General features: G+C 47.9%; 1 long non-coding RNA gene across 1 annotated transcript in view; it reads left to right on the top strand.

Moving 5' to 3' along the window:
• The window catches only part of LOC135051089 (uncharacterized), a 57527-nt gene that overhangs the window by 21762 nt on the left and 17659 nt on the right, over positions 1-18106 (top strand). The window lies entirely within an intron of this gene.

The raw sequence follows: 18106 nt of genomic DNA, 5'->3' as shown, positions 1-18106 counted from the left end.
ACCATATATCTGGTATACTGGGAGAGAGTAGCCACCTACTGAAACAAGAGAGTATGGGGCTAATTCAGAGTTGTACGCAAACCCGGCATACAACTCCCAATTGATGTGGGTCTGCACATGTGCAGAACGAGTCCTGCAATATCATTCACTTAAGCTTACTCAAACTGTCCACTGCTACTGCTGCCGCCATCACTAACCGATGTTCATGATGGTGATCCGAAGCAGCTTTCGGATCTGCTAAACTATCAGGAGCATCCACTTCCTATAGACACCTCCTTCAGCATCATCAATAGCATAGTAGATGTACGGTATTGCACAGTTGCTTCCCAGCGCAATACCATACAACTGAGAAGCAGGCCCTATATTATTTCAAAAATGTGTAAGAATAGAATTGAAAAAATCTGGATTTTAAATACTGTACATGACTGTTTGTTGTTACCCAGTTTTGTTTTATCATTGTGGTTTCAAATTGTAAAGCACAACGGAATTTACTGAACGATATAAGAAACTGTTAATAATAATGAATGCTTTTGTTGCACATACAATTAATGTTTGACAACATACAGTAGGTGCAAGTGTGATGTGAAGGTCTGTGATGCAGGCCTGGCATAAAGCTGGTACATATTCTGGTGTTTCTGTTTGTAACTCATCTCATCTTTCTTCAACTGTAACCTATGCTGCTTCTGCACCCTCCATACCTAGTTTAGGAATCTAGAGAAAGCAGATTACTCTGTTGTGCTTGCTAATAACTATTCTTCAAAGACAACATTTAAACATATTAGAAGAAGGAGAGTATCCGCACAGACATGAACCCTAAGTTGGATTTTAACTAATATGTAAATTGAGGTATAATAAAGTATCTCAGACCAACATAAATGAGCATCTAACCTTAAATGACAGTACTAATCACATTGTTGGTGGTTCTCCCCAGAGTCAAATTACAATGTAGCTAAACAAAGAGGAAAAGAAGACTCTTTTTCCTGGGGCACTTCTTTGTATTAACATTTTTATTTTTTTATTGATATACATTAAAACAAATTTATTAGAGAATTATAATAGTACTCTTACATGATTATGTATCACCCAGAAGGTAACACACAGTCACATAAATAACAGATTAGTTTATCTGTCTAAAGGGTGCAAAAATGTGCCAAAAAATATTTTTGTATCAGCACTCTGTTCAAGTAATTCACATGTGTGGATAAGGAGATTTATGGTAGACTTACTATTGTTACATCTCTTTCTGCGAGGTACACTGGATTCCACAGGGAATAACATCGGGGTGTAGAGCTGGATCTTGATCTGAGGCACCAACAGGCTAAAGCTTTGACTGTTCCCAGGATGTACTGCACCAACTCCTCTATAGCCCCGCCTCCAGGCACTGGAGCTCAGTTTTGTTAACCAGTACAATGCAGTAGCAGGTTAGAGAGATGGTAGATGTTAGTCACATAGAACCACATTCTCACGACAGGAGAAGGGACCAGCGGCTAATGTCATACAAACCCAAAGAAACTAAGTGCACCAGGGTGGGCGCCCTGTGGAATCCAGTGTACCTCGCAGAAAGAGATTTAACAATGGTAAGTCTACCATAAATCTCCTTTTCTGCAGCGGGGTACACTGGTATTCCACAGGGAATAACATCTGGGATGTCCTAAAGCAGTTCCTCATGGGAGGGGATGCACTGCAGCGGGCACAACAACCCGACGTCCAAAGGCAGCATCCTGGGAGGCGTAAACATCAAAAGGCATAGAACCTGATGAGGACCATGTAGCCGCCTTACACAATTGTTCTGCGGATGCACCACGGCGGGCCACCCAAGAAGGTCTAACCGACCGAGTAGAATGGACCTTGATAGCAGCAAGAGCTGGGAGCCCAGCCTGTCCACAAGCTTGTGCAATCACCATTGTAATCCATCTGGCTAAGTTTTGCTTATTCGCAGGCCAGCCACGTTTGTGAAAACTAAAAAGTACAAAAAGAGAATCTGACCTCCTGATAGAGGCAGTCCTTTCCACATAAATACGGAGAGTCCGTACCACGTCCAAAGATCTTTCTTTGGAGGACAAACCAAAGAGATGAAGGCCGGAACCACAATCTCCTGGTTAAGGTGAAAACCTTAGGTAAATAACCAGGGCGAGTTCGAAGAACTGCCCAGTCACGGTGAAAAATCAGAAAGGGTGAACGTCAGGACAAAGCACCTTCTAGCAGAAGCAATAGCCAACAGAAACACGACCTCAAGCGTAAGGCATTTAAGGTCCACAAACTCAAGAGGTTCAAATGGAGACTCTTGCAGGGCATTTAAGACGACAGACAGATCCCATGGAGACACAGGAGGGACATAGGGAGGCTGAATCCTTAGAACACCCTGAGTGAAAGTGTGAACATCAGGAAGAGACACAATTTTTCTCTGAAACCACACTGACAAGGCAGATATATGAAACTTGAGGGAGGCCAGATGAAGGCCCAAGTCTAGGCCTTTTTGTAGAAAAGCCAAAAGTCTGGAAGTTTTGAAAGTATATGCATCATAATTCTTAGCGGCACACCATGTGAAGTTAGAATTCCAGACCCTGTAATAAATCCGAGCTGAAGCTGGTTTACGGGCTTTCAACATAGTTTGAATGACCGCCTCAGAGAATCCATTTGCTCTCAGGAGTGATGCTACAAGAGCCACGCCGTCAAAGCCAGTCTGGCCAGGTCCGGGTAGACACAGGGGCCCTGAACGAGGAGGTCTGGGTGTTGAGGAAGTAGAAGAGGATACTCTATCGAGAGACCCTGCAGGTCTGAGAACCAATGACGTCTGGGCCACACTGGAGCGATTAGAAGTAGCATTCCTCTGTCTTGCTTGAACTTCCGTATTACTCTTGGCAGAAGTGACCCTGGAGGGAACACATACAGTATGGCAGCCGAAAGTTCCATGGAATTGCCAGTGCATCCACGAACGCTGCTTGCGGATCCCTTGTCCTTGCTCCGAAGACCGGAACCTTGTGATTGTGTCAAGATGCCATCAGGTCTACATCTGGTAGGCCCCACTTGTCCACTAGGAGTTGAAAGACTTCGGGATGAAGACTCCACTCTCCGGCGTGCACATCCTGATGTCTGAGGAAGTCCGCTTCCCAGATGAGGACTCCCGAAATGAACACTGCCGATATGGCTGCAGATGGCATTCCACCCATTGTAGGATTTTTGACACTTCCAGCATTGCCATGCGGCTTCGTGTGCCGCCTTGATGATTTATGTACGCCACCGTGGTGGCGTTGTCCAATTGTACTTGAACAGGCCTGTTCTGTACCAGAGGCAGGTCCAGTGTCAACGCAAATTCAGATTGTTTATCGGGAGGAGAGATTCCTCCCTGGTCCACCGAACCTGGAGAGAGTGTTGCTCCAACACCGCGCCCCAACCTCGCAGACTGGTGTCCATTATCAGGAGGACCCAGTTGGAGATCCAGAAGTGACAGCCCCTGCTCAACTGTTGGTCCTGTAGCCACCAGCTCAGTGACAGACGAACCGAAATGCAGTCTTGCCAAGTCAGTCACGTTCTTGTTCAGATCCACTCCAAATAGTATGTCTCCCTTAAAAGGGAGAACCTCCAAGGTATTTTTGGAGTCCAGGTTCACTTTTCAGGACCTCAACCACAAAATCCGGCGAGCCAGGATAGACGTAGTAGACGCCTTGGCCGCCATTACGCCTGCATCAGAGGCCGCCTCCTGAATATAGTGAGAGGCTGTGGTAATATACGACAGATATTGTCTGGCAGTGTCAGAAAAATTTAGAGGTAGCTCATCCTCTATTGCCTGAACCCATGCTTCAATAGCTTTTGCAGCCCAAGAGGCTCCCATAGTGGGTCTATGCACAGCACTGGTAAGTGTGTAGATAGACTTCAGGCATCCCTCCACACGCTTATCCATCGGTTCCTTCAGTGAGGTGACAGTGGTGACAGGCAGAGTAGAAGATACCACTAGACGGGTGACATGAGAGTCCACCGGCGGTGGAGTTTCCCACTTGTTACTCAACTCTGCCGGGATAGGGTAACGAGCTAGCATCTTTTTGGCAGGGAAAATTTCTTTCCTGGAGATGACCAGTATTCCTGACATATGTCAATTAAAAGATCAGAATGCAGTAAACCTACTTTAGCAACCTTCTGACGTTTAAACTTGTCAGGTTTCTTAGACGTAACAGGGGGCTCAATGTAATCATCAATCTGGAGAAGCAGGCTGATAGCCTCCACTAGGTCAAGAACATCAACTTGAGTTGTAGATTCCTCATCAGAAGCAACTGTATCAGTGTCTGATGGATCAATATAATCCCCCTCCTCATCGGAAGAATCATCCAAAATATTAGTGGATCGTGAGGAAGAAATGGCCTGTTTAGATGACCCCTTGGCCCCAGCAGGGCGAGGGGTAGGTTTTTGTCTAACCAAAGACTGATTTAATTGTTGTAACTGGGTAGACAGAGCATCCGCCCAAGGCGGGTTGACTACAGGGACAATATGTGGCTGCAATGGCACAGGAGGTCCCACAGGGGGTGTAAGCCGCGTTACAAGTGTCGACAGCATATTTGAAAAAGCAGCCCAAGGTGGGTCTTGATTTGTCACAGGTGGTGCAAACTGACTGGAAGGTGCAGGACATGCAGTACCTGAACCCTCAGCTGAAACCTTTTCCTCAGACAAATCCGTAGCCAGCACTGCATGATACAGGAGCGTCTGCAGATTTCCCGCCCTGTGTAGCAGACATTATTGGGAATGTAGCCTTAGGGCGCAGCAGTACAATATAGCCAGACAAACACAATACCTGCAAAACTCCCCCTGTGTTATGTGATAGCAAATGCAAAGCACAAAACAGAGGATTTAAGCGATGTGAGGTGACTGAAACACAGTGAAAAATACAAAACAGTATGCCCTGTGGAACACTATATTTCTCTTACGTCCTAGATGATGCTGGGGTCCACATTAGCACCATTGGGTATAGACGGGTCAACCAGGAGCCATTGGCACTTTAAGAGTTTGATAGTGTGGGCTGGCTCCTCCCTCTATGCCCCTCCTAATAGACTCAGTTTAGAAAATGTGCCCGGAGAAGCCGGTCACAGCTAGAGAAGCTCTCCAGAGTTTCTCTAGTAAAGTTTATTTTAGAGTTTATTATTTTACAGGAAGGCTGCTGGCAACATCCTCCCTGCATCGTGGGACTAAGGGGGGGGGGGATTAGTGTCCGCCCTGCTGGGTCTGAGCCACCATCTCCGCTGACAGGACACTGAGCTCCTGAGGGGATAGATCGTTCCCCGCCACAGGGGATCGCTCACCCCGGCAGCATGCCGACATCCACTTACAGAGCTGAAGATTTGTGGAGAGTGAGTCACCGTCTCCCTTATCAAGTGGGGGGCTGGTGTGAAGATGGTGGCATAAGGGTGGGAGCGCAGTATTAACCGTGCTCCGGAAGGCTCAGCGGTACATAGTGCGGCGCTGTGAGGGCGCCCTGAGCCAGCGCCTACACCCTACACTGGTCACACAGCCTGTCGGGGTTCCTCGGATCTCAGCCAGCACAAATCCTCAGGCCAGTATAATACTATGAAGAGCGAGAAGACAGCGCCATTTTGGGGGCGGAGCTTCTCAGAGCGGACCCAGCAGCGTTCAGCGCAATATTCCTGCCTGCACAACGCTGTCAGTGAAGAGCAAGTCCCACCACAGCAACTCCAGCTATTTATCACGTTACCAGGGGGTTGTAGAAGGAGGGGGGGAGCTGCAAAACGACTGTGTAACCTATTAAGGTGCACAGTCAGAGCTGATAGGGGATCTCCCTTTATATTAAAAGCGCTGTGTGTGGGTTGGCTCCAATCTGTGTCTCTCTTGCCATTCTTGGGGGTGAAACTCTGTCTGCCCCCCCCCCCCCCCCCCTCCCCTCCCCTCCCCTGTGTGTGTATGGAGTGTCTGTGGTCTCCATTAAGCAATGTCCAGGGACTCTGGGGCAGATTTATTAAGCTTGGTGAAGTGATAAAGTGGAAGGTGATAAAGGACCAGCCAATCAGATCCTAACTACCATGTTACGGGCTGGGTTTGAAAAATGAAAGTTAGGAGCTGACTGGCTGGTCCTTTATCACCTTTCAATTTATCACTTCACGAGCTTAATAAATCTGCCCCTCTGTGTCATATGCTGCAGAGGATATGTCCTCTCAGGATGATCTCATTCCATGTAATCAGGATTGCACTGGTTTAGCACAGATTCCAGCAAGGGAGCCTGAGCGGTTATCCTCTATCAAATCTATGATTTCTCATATTTCAAATAGGGTTGCACAATGTGAATCTGCAACTCAGGCTCTACAGAACTCTATGGCAGTCTGGCCCAGTTCTGGTACATCAGGGCTCCCCGCTGTATATTCCCATAAACGTGCTCTAGCTCAGATCATGCAGGTTGATACAGATACAGATTCTAATACTGCAGACGGTGACGGGGATGTGTTGCGCGGGAGGGCTGCATCTCTCGCAAAAGGGGTGCAGTTGATGATAGAGGCTATTAGGGATGTGTTGAATATTGCTGATACAACAGCCGAGCAGGTTGAGGAGGCTTACTTCACTGAAAATAAGAAAGCCTCGCTAACCTTCCCTGCGTCAAAGGAATTAAATGCTATATTTGAAAAGTCTTGGGAAAACCCGGATAAAAAATTCCAGATACCTAAAAGGGTTCTGGTAGCGTTTCCTTTCCCGGTAGAGGATAGGAAAAAATGGGAAAACCCGCCTATTGTGTTGACGCGTCAGTATCCAGACTTTCAAAAAAGGTGGTTTTACCTGTTCCAGGATCTACCGCCTTGAAAGAGCCGGCTGATCGTAAAATTGATAATACGCTCAAATCCATGTACACGGCTTCTGGGGCAATCCTACGTCCCACTATTGCTAGTGCTTGGATTTCCACAGCTTTAGCATAGTGGTCAGTCACGTTACTTGAGGACTTGGATACTATGGAGATATGTGATGTTGAATTGTTTTTACGTAACATTCAGGATTCAGCAGGATTTCTGGTAGAATCCATGAAAGACCTGGTTCCATGGCTGCAGGGATTTCCTCCATGTCAATATCAGCTTGTCAAGGACTGTGGTTGCACCAGTGGTCTGCCAACGCAGAATCCAGGAGAAGTGTGGAGACCCTACCATACACAGGTCAGGCTCTCTTTGGGGAAGCGTTAGATGCGTGGATCTCCATGGCTACGGCTGGTAAGTCACCCTTTCTTCCCTCAGCTACACCTGCTCCGAAGAAACCCTTTTCTTCAGTTACATCACAGCCCTTTCAGTCTAACAAGCCCAGTAAGGCCAAGCCGTCCAACACCTTCTTTCGGGTAGGTCGGCCCAAGTTCAAGAAACCTGCGGCTTCAGGTTCCCAGGAACAGAAACCGCTTCAGGTACACCAATGTCCTCTGCATGATGGTGGACTGCAAGCCCCGGAGGTGTGACCAGTGGGAGCGAGACTCAGACATTTCATTCATGTCTGGGTGTCCTCTGGCCTGGCCCCCTGGGTGCAAGATATTGTGTCCCAGAGGTACAGGCTGGAATTTCAAAATCTCCCTCCTCACCGATTTTTCAGATCAGGCTTGCCAGCTCTGCTGGCAGACAGGACTATCCTGTAAGAAGCCGTCCAGAAGTTGGGGTAGGCACAAGTTATTGTACCAGTACCTTCTCATATGCAAAACAAAGGTTACTATTCTAACCTTGTCGTAGTACCGAAATCGGATGGTTCGGTCAGGCCCATTCTGAACTTAAAATCACTAAACCCCTTTCTGAGGGAGTTCAAGTTCAAAATGGAGTCTCTAAGGGCAGTGATATCAGGTCTGGAGGAGGGGGAATTCCTAGTATCCCTGGATATCAAGGATGTGTACCTCCACATTCCGATTTGGCTGCCGCATCAAGCTTATCTTCGATTCGCATTGTTGGACTGTCACTTTCAGTTCCAGGCCCTCCCATTCGGGCTCTCCACAGCACCGAGGGTATTCACCAAGGTGATGGCGGAAATGATGATTCTCCTCCGCAGACAGGGGGTGAACATATTTCCATATCTGGACAATCTGCTGATAAAGGCATCATCCAAGGAGAAGCTGTTACGGTTTATAACACTCACAACCCAGCTTCTCAGGGAACATGGTTGGATCCTGAATCTTCCAAAATCACAATTGGAACCAACCAGGAGGTTGTCCTTTCTGGGAATGATCCTCGACACGGAGGTGCAGTGGGTGTTTCTCCCAGAGGAAAAAGCGTTGGTGATTCAAACGATGGTCCGGTATGTCCTGACGCCAGACCGGGTGTCAGTTCATCAGTGCATTCGCCTTCTGGGGAAGATGGTGGCCTCTTACGAGGCTCTGCAGTACGGGAAGATTCACGCTCTGTCCTTCCAACTGGATCTCCTGGACAAGTGGTCGGGATCCCATCTATGAATGCACCAGAGAATACATCTGTCGCCAAAGCCCAGGATTTCACTCCTCTGGTGGCTGCAATTATCTCACCTTCTGGAGGGCCGCAGGTTCGGAATTCAGAACTGGATCCTTCTAACCACGGATGCAAGTCTCCGGGGCTGGGGCGCAGTCACTCAAGGGGAAACTTTCCAAGGAAGGTGGTCAAGTCTGGAAGCCGGCCTGCCGATAAACATTCTGGAACTAAGAGCCGTCTACAACGGTCTTCTCCAAGCGGCCCATCTTCTGAGAAATCGGGCCATTCAAGTGCAGTCGGACAATGTGACAAAGGTGGCTTACATAAACTGACAGGGCAGAACGAAGAGCAGAGCTGCAATGGCAGAGGTAATAAAAATCATCCTCTGGGCAGAAAAGCACGTGTTGGCGCTGTTAGCAATCTTCATTCCGGGAGTAGACAACGGGGAAGCGGACTTCCTCAGCAGACACGATCTCCATTAAGGAGAGTGGGGTCTCCATCCGGAGGTGTTCAAGGAGGTAACAGATCTTTGGGGCGTACCCCAAATCGACATGATGGACTCTCGTCTCAACAAGAAGCTTCGGTGGTATTGCTCCAGGTCGAGGGACCCGCAGGCAGTGGCGGGGGATGCCCTAGTGACTCCGTGGGTGTTCCAGTCGGTGTACATGTTTCCTTCACTTCCACTCATGCCAAGAGTTCTAAAGCTCATAAGGAGAACAAGAGTTCAAGCGATCCTCATTGCTCCAGACTGGCCAAGAAGGGCTTGGTACGCGGATCTTCTGGATCTACTGCAAGAAGAGCCAAGGCCTCTTCCTCTTCGGGAAGACCTGCTGCAGCAGGGGCCGTTCGCCTATCAAGACTTACCGCAGCTACGTTTGACGGCATGGAGGTTGAACGCATGATACTAGCTCGGAAGGGCATTCCGAACAAGGTTATTCCTACCCTGATACAGGCTAGGAAAGGAGTAACGTCTAAACATTACCATCGAATTTGGAAGAAATATGTATCTTGGTGTGAGTCCAAGAAATTTCCTGCGGTGAAGTTTCAACTTGGATGGTTTCTCCTCATCCTACAAGCTGGTGTGGATATGGGCCTGAGGTTGGAATCTGTGAAGGTCCAGATTTCGGCCCTATCTATTTTCTTCCAAAAACAATTGGCTGCCCTCCCTGAGGTTCAGACCTTTTTGAAGGGAGTTCTGCACATCCAACTTCCCTTTGTACCGCCTACGGCACCTTGGGACCTTAACGAGGTGTTGCAGTTCCTCCAATCGAATTGGTTCGAGCCTATACAGGAGGTTGAGGTCAGGTTTCTTATGTGAAAGGCTGTCACGTTGTTGGCTTTAGCTTCTGCTAGACGTGTGTCGGAGTTGGGGGCTTTGTCCTGTAAAAGCTCATACTTGATCTTCCACGAAGATAGAGCTGAGCTCCGGACACGTCAGCAGTTTCTTCTGAAGGTTGTGTCGGCATTTCATATCAACCAACCTATTGTGGTGCCAGTGGCTACTGACTCCTCAATTTCATCAAAGTCCTTAGATGTTGTAAGGGCTCTGAAAATCTATGTGAAGAGGACTGCTTGTCACAGGATATCGGACTCACTGTTTGTCCTGTATGATCCCAAGAACATTGGGTGTGCTGCTTCTAAGCAGACGATCTCTCTCTGGATCAGGTTCACTATCCAGCATGCGTATTCAATGGCAGGCTTGCCGTGTCCTACATCTTTCAAGGCCCACTCTACTCGTAAGGTGGGGTCTTCCTGGCGGCTGCCCGAGGTGTCTCGGCATTACAACTTTGCCGAGCTGCAACTTGGTCTGGGTCGAACACGTTTGCAAAGTTCTACAAATTCGATACTTTGGCCTCTGATGATCTGAAGTTCAGTCAATCAGTTCTGCAGGAGCCTCTGCGCTCTGCCTCCTGTACTGGGAGCTTTGGTAGATCCCCATGGTACTAATGTTGACCCCAGCATCCTCTAGGACGTAAGAGAAAATAGGATTTTGGTTACCTACCAGTAAATCCTTTTCTCGTAGTCCGTAAAGGATGCTGGGCGCCCGCCCAGCACTTCGTTTTTCTGCAATTGTTATCTGGTTCAGTACAACTTTGTTTTTAGTTAAGCACTGCATTGTTACTTGGTAAGTAATGTTTTCAGCTGTTGCTGAGTTTTCAACCTAAGTTAGCTTGATGTGCCTTGTATGTGTGAGCTGGTATGAATCTCGCCACTATCTGTTAAATCCTTCTCTCAAAGATGTCAGTTTCCTCGGGCACAGTTTCTAAACTGAGTCTGATAGGAAGGGCATAGAGGGAGGAGCCAGCCCACACTCTCAAACTCTTAAAGTGCCAACGGCTCCTGGTGGACCCGTCTATACCCCATGGTACTAATGTGGACCCCAGCATCCTCTACAGACTACGAGAAAAGGATTTACCGGTAGGTAACCAAAATCCTATTTTGAAATGAGACCCTGATGCACTTTGACCCCCATGGTACAGAATATAGTGATAGCAATACGTGTGATACACAGAATAGAATCCACACAGCAGCTATAGGCACACACAGTCACAGGTACAATGCAGAAACTATTACATATAAATAAGACTGCACTGAACTAGTAAATTTACATATAGATATGTATGTATACAGATATAACAATGCACAGTAAACACTGGATGTATATCACAGAATACTTGTACTAAATATTCATATAGCAGTATACTTGTTCTTAACTAAAACTGTCTTAAATGACATGTAGAATACTTAAGTATCTGTAAATACACAGCGCTGACAAGACAGGTGGTTTTACAGATGAGACAGTGCCCAGCAGTCCCGGAGATCAGCCCAGCTATGTAATGGCGCCAAAATCTCTTCAGGGAGTGGGGGGGGGGGAGAGAGAGAGAGAGATGTAGCTCCAGGGCGGGAACACCAGCAGAAGATGGTGCCCGGAGCTGGGGGAGGGGCTACAGGTCAGCGCCTTATCCCCTCTGCTGGACTTCACCACCGGGTACTAGGTAGCCGATATTAAATGGATTTTAGTAAATCCGACCTCTGCTCCCTGCCCTGGTGGATATAGTGGGGTCCCTGCATGACCACAGTGTCCATGCCAGCGGTGCCGTCCATCTCCTGGGACCGCGGCCGGATCGCGATTTACTGGCGGGTCCCACCTAGGGGACCCTCTTACCTCCTCCCTGTCGTGCAGCCATGCGAACCAGGTGGTGTGCCTAGAAACTGGTGCATCCCCGCCGCAAGTGCCCAGGAATCAGGCCGCGGGAGTATGCTGCGCCGCTGAGGGAGGTGATGGAGCCACAGCACAGCATGTCAGAATGACATAAAAGTGCTGTAGCCCTCAAAGTCTTCTTAAAAAGCTCTTTTCAGGGTTGCCAAGCGCAGCCCCACCTGTTAATGACCTGCACTGCAGGCACCAACTTACAAACTGAGCTCCAGTGACTGGAGGCGGAGATATAGAGGAGGCGGTGCAGTGTATCCTGGGAACAGTCAAAGCTTTAGCTTGTTGGTGCCTCGGATCAAGATCCATCTCTACACCCCAATGTTATTCCCTGTGGAATACCAGTGTACCCCGCTGTAGAAATTTTTTATATCCTGACAATCACATTGTAACTAGAGATGAACGGGTTCGGTTTTACTCGGATTTACCCGAATCTCCTTATTGGCTCACGGAATGTCACGTGTTTTGGTTAGCCAATAAGAAAAATCCAGAAAAAAAGAACTTGCGATAATTCTGGCGTTAAGAACCAAGTAAATCCGAACCTGCTCATTAGGGAGGCCAATCCCGGGATCGGGATCGGCGGGATCCCGGGATTTGGGCCCAAAAATGCGGGGATTTGAATCCCGGGATTGGAGCATCCAATCCCGGGATTCACGGGATTACACTGCGCATGTGCGGGAGTGAGTGTGTGTAAGTAATACTACTTACACTTAGGCGGGCGGCAGCCATAGACGAACGCTGAACGCGGCGGCACTTCAAATGTGGCGCCGGCCGCCAGCCAATCAGAGCTGGCGGACCGGCAGCCAATCAGGGAAGCTGCAGCGGCAGCCAATCAGGAGCGACTGCTGCGGCCGCTTCCCTGATTGGCTGCTGGTCCGCCAGCTCTGGTTGGCTGGCGGCCAGCGCTTCATTTGAAATGCCGCCGCGTTCAGTGTGTCCATGGCTGGCGCCCACCTAATAGTAAGTGGTACTTACACCCACCCTCCCGCACCGCTACCAACCCTCCCCGCTACCTACACCCTCCCTCCCAGCTACCTACACCCTCCCGCCCAGCTACCTACACCCTCCCTCCCTTCCCCGACGCTACCTACAACCTCCCGTACCGCTACCTACCCTCCAGCGCTGCTCCCTACACCCTTCTTCACTGATCCCTACTGGAATCCCGGGATTGATCATTTTTCAATCCCGAATCCCGGGATTGAAAAAACGGCCCAGGATTGGCCTCCCTACTGCTCATCTCTAACTGTAACCTGCCTGTATTTATTCAGTATGCAATTATTTGTTGAATTAATATGCTGCACAGTTTGATAAGATGAAAAATATTCAATTCATTAAAAATGAGAAATCAATTACATTGTTTTATCATTCTGGTAGCATAGACAGTAATTATTTATGACACAATGAGATTTACTTTCTACATAGTGTAATGTATTGCTCACAGCAAACGAATCCTGGATCATAGCCTGTATATCACTCCAAATTAGTCTCCACCAATGCGTATTATAATTAGAGATGAGCGGGTTCGGTTCCTCAGAATCCGAACCCCCCCGAACTTCACCAATTTTACACGGGTCCGAGGCAGATTCGAATCTTCCCGCCTTGCTCGGTTAACCCGAGCGCGCCCGAACGTCATCATCCCGCTGTCGGATTCTCGCGAGATTCGTATTCTATATAAGGAGCCACGCGTCGCCGCCATTGTCACTCGTGCATTGGAGATAATAGGGAGAGGACGTGTGCAGCTTTCTCTCAGTTATGTTCAGTGTGCTGCAAATATCTGTGCTCAGTGTGCTGCAAATATCTGTGCTCAGTGTGCTTGCAAATATCTGTGCTCAGTGTGCTGAAAATATCTACGTTCTCTGCCTGAAAAACGCTCCATATCTGTGCTGCATTTTAGTATATAGTAGGAGGACAGTGTAGAACTTTGCTGACCAGTAACCACCAGTATTATATCAGTACGGTACAGTAGTCCACTGCTCTACCTACCTCTGTGTCGTCAAGTATACTATCCATCCATACCTGTGGTGCATTTTAGTAGTGTTGCGCAGTAGTAGGAGGACAGTGCATAATTTTGCGGACCACCAGTATATAATATATAGCAGTACGGTACAGTAGTCCACTGCTCTACCTACCTCTGTGTCGTCAAATATACTATCCATCCATACCTGTGGTGCATTTTAGTTGTTGTGCGCAGTAGTAGGAGGACAGTGCATAATTTTGCTGACCACCAGTATATAATATATAGCAGTACGGTACAGTAGTCCACTGCTCTACCTACCTCTGTGTCGTCAAGTATACTATCCATCCATACCTGTGGTGCATTTTAGTTGTTGTGCGCAGTAGTAGGAGGACAGTGCATTTTTTTGCTGACCACCAGTATTTAATATATAGCAGTATGGTACAGTAGTCCACTGCTCTACCTACCTCTGTGTCGTCAAGTATACTATCCATCCCTGTGGTGCATTTTAGATGTTGTGCGCAGTAGTAGGAGGACAGTGCATAATTTTGCTGACCACCAGTATATAATATATAGCAGTACAGTACAGTAGTCCACTGCTCTACCTACCTCTGTGTCGTCAAGTATACTATCCATCCATACCTGTGGTGCATTTTAGTTGTTGTGCGCAGTAGTAGGAGGACAGTGCAGAATTTTGCTGACCACCAGTATATAATATATAGCAGTACGGTACAGTAGTCCACTGCTCTACCTACCTCTGTGTCGTCAAATATACTATCCATCCATACCTGTGGTGCATTTTAGTTGTTGTGCGCAGTAATAGGAGGACAGTGCATAATTTTGCTGACCACCAGTATATAATATATAGCAGTACGGTACAGTAGTCCACTGCTCTACCTACCTCTGTGTCGTCAAGTATACTATCCATCCATACCTGTGGTGCATTTTAGTTGTTGTGCGCAGTAGTAGGAGGACAGTGCATTTTTTTGCTGACCACCAGTATTTAATATATAGCAGTATGGTACAGTAGTCCACTGCTCTACCTACCTCTGTGTCGTCAAGTATACTATCCATCCCTGTGGTGCATTTTAGATGTTGTGCGCAGTAGTAGGAGGACAGTGCATAATTTTGCTGACCACCAGTATATAATATATAGCAGTACGGTACAGTAGTCCACTGCTCTACCTACCTCTGTGTCGTCAAGTATACTATCCATCCCTGTGGTGCATTTTAGTTGTTGTGCGCAGTAGTAGGAGGACAGTGCATAATTTTGCTGACCACCAGTATATAATATATAGCAGTACGGTACAGTAGTCCACTGCTCTACCTACCTCTGTGTCGTCAAGTATACTATCCATCCATACCTGTGGTGCATTTTAGTTGTTGTGCGCAGTAGTAGGAGGACAGTGCATAATTTTGCTGACCACCAGTATATAATATATAGCAGTACGGTACAGTAGTCCACTGCTCTACCTACCTCTGTGTCGTCAAGTATACTATCCATCCATACCTGCGGTGCATTTTAGTTGTTGTGCGCAGTAGTAGGAGGACAGTGCATAATTTTGCTGACCACCAGTATATAATATATAGCAGTGCGGTACAGTAGGCCATTGCTATTGATATATTACTGGCATATAATTCCACACATTAAAAAATGGAGAACAAAAATGTGGAGGGTAAAATAGGGAAGATCAAGATCCACTTCCACCTCGTGCTGAAGCTGCTGCCACTAGTCATTGCCGAGACGATGAAATGCCATCAACGTCGTCTGCCAAGGCCAATGCCCAATGTCATCGTAGAGAGCATGTAAAATCCAAAAAACAAAAGTTCAGTAAAATGACCCAAAAATCAAAATTGAAAGCGTCTGATGAGAAGCGTAAACTTGGCAATATGCCATTTACGACACGGAGTGGCAAGGAACGGCTGAGGCCCTGGCCTATGTTCATGGCTAGTGGTTCAGATTCACATGAGGATGGAAGCACTCATCCTCTCGCTAGAAAAATGAAAAGACTTAAGCTGGCGAAAGCACAGCAAAGAACTGTGCGTTCTTCTAAATCACAAATCCCCAAGGAGAGTCCAATTGTGTCGGTTGCGATGCCTGACCTTCCCAACACTGGACGGGAAGAGGCGGCGCCTTCCACCATTTGCACGCCCCCTGCAAGAGCTGGAAGGAGCACCCGCAGTCCAGTTCCTGATAGTCAAATTGAAGATGTCACTGTTGAAGTACACCAGGATGAGGATATGAGTGTTGCTGGCGCTGAGGAGGAAATTGACAAGGAGGATTCTGATGGTGAGGTGGTTTGTTTAAGTCAGGCACCCGGGGAGACACCTGTTGACCGTGAGACAAATATGGCCATTGACATGCCTGGCCAATTTACTAAAAAAATCACCTCTTTGGTGTGGAATTATTTCAACAGAAATGCGGACAACAGGTGTCAAGCCGTGTGTTGCCTTTGTCAAGCTGTAATAAGTAGGGGTAAGGACGTTAACCACCTAGGAACATCCTCCCTTATACATCACCTGGAGCACATTCATCAGAAGTCATTGACAAGTTCAAAAACTTTGGGTGACAGCGGAAGCAGTCCACTGCCAACTAAATCCCTTCCTCTTGTAACCAAGCTCTTGCAAACCACACCACCAACTCCCTCAGTGTCAATTTCCTCCTTAGACAGGACAGCCAATAGTCCTGCAGGCCATGTCACTGTCAAGTCTGACGAGTCCTCTCCTGCCTGGGATTCCTCCGATGCATCCTTGAGTGTAACGCCTACTGCTGCTGGCGCTGCTGTTGTTGCTGCTGGGAGTAAATCGTCATCCCAGTGGGGAAGTCGGAAGACCACTTGTACTACTTCCAGTAAGCAATTGACTGTCCAACAGTCCTTTGCGAGGAAGATGAAATATCACAGCAGTCATCCTGCTGCACAGCGGATAACTCAGGCCTTGGCAGCCTGGGTGGTGTTAAACGTGTTTCCGGTATCCACCGTTAATTCACAGTTAACTAGAGATTTGCTTGAGGTACTGTGTCCCCGGTACCAAATACCATCTAGGTTCCATTTCTCTAGGCAGGCGATACCGAGAATGTACACAGACCTCAGAAAAAGAGTCACCAGTGTCCTAAAAAATGCAGTTGTACCCAATGTCCACTTAACCACGGACATGTGGACAAGTGGAGCAGGGCAGACTAAGTACTATATGACTGTGACAGCCCACTGGGTAGATGTATTGCCTCCCGCAGCAAGAACAGCAGCAGCGGCACCAGTAGCAGCATCTCGCAAATGCCAACTCGTTCCTACGCAGGCTACGCTTTGTATCACCGCTTTCCATAAGAGGCACACAGCTGACAACCTCTTACGGAAACTGAGGAACATTATCGCAGAATGGCTTACCCCAATTGGACCCTCCTGGGGATTTGTGACATCGGACAACGCCACCAATATTGTGCGTGCATTACATGTGGGCAAATTCCAGCACGTCCCATGTTTTGCACATACATTGAATTTGGTGGTGCAGAATTATTTTAAAAAACGACAGGGGCGTGCAAGAGACGCTGTTGGTGGCCCGAAGAAATGCGGGCTACTTTTGGCATTCAGCCACCGCGTGCCGAAGACTGGAGCACCAGCAAACCCTCCTGAACCTGCCCCGCCATCATCTGAAGTAAGAGGTGGTAACGAGGTGGAATTCAACCCTCTATATGCTTCAGAGGATGGAGGAGCAGCAAAAGGCCATTCAAGCTTATACAGCTACCTATGATATAGGCAAAGGAGGGGGAATGCACCTGACTCAAGCGCAGTGGAGAATGATTTCAACGTTGTGCAAGGTTCTGCAACCCTTTGAACTTGCCACACGTGAAGTCAGTTCAGACACTGCCAGCCTGAGTCAGGTCATTCCCCTCATCAGGCTTTTGCAGAAGAAGCTGGAGATTGAAGGAGGAGCTAAAACAGAGCGATTCCGCTAGGCATGTGGGACTTGTGGATGGAGCCCTTAATTCGCTTAACCAGGATTCACGGGTGGTCAATCTGTTGAAATCAGAGCACTACATTTTGGCCACCGTGCTCGATCCTAGTTTTAAAACCTACGTTGGATCTCTCTTTCCGGCAGACACAAGTCTGCAGAGGTTCAAAGACCTGCTGGTGAGAAAATTGTCAAGTCAAGCGGAACGTGACCCGTCAACAGCTCCTCCTTCACATTCTCCCGCAACTGGGGCTGCGAGGAAAAGGCTAAGAATTCCGAGCCCATCCGCTGGCGGTGATGCAGGGCAGTCTCGAGCGAGTGCTGACATCCGGTCCGGACTGAAGGACCTGCCAACGATTACTGACATGTCGACAAGAAAAATAATCAGAAACCCAAGGCGCAAACACACTTGTGCAGCCACTTGAGGAAAAAAGGGCCACCTCACCCTTACAAAGCAATAGAACAAAAACAAATACTCAAAATAGGCGCTCAGTGTTGTTTAATGTAGACAAATATAGTGAATACTTAAAAGTCCATATGTGCGACAATGGAAAAAGAGTCCAACTCCAATAAGAGCCTCCTGTAGTGGTGTAGAGGGAG

Source organism: Pseudophryne corroboree, chromosome 2 (assembly GCF_028390025.1).
Source record: "Pseudophryne corroboree isolate aPseCor3 chromosome 2, aPseCor3.hap2, whole genome shotgun sequence".
NCBI classification, from domain to species: Eukaryota; Metazoa; Chordata; class Amphibia; order Anura; family Myobatrachidae; genus Pseudophryne; species Pseudophryne corroboree.
Note: the sequence above shows the minus strand (reverse complement) of the source record. Positions and strands in the feature narration are given on the sequence as shown.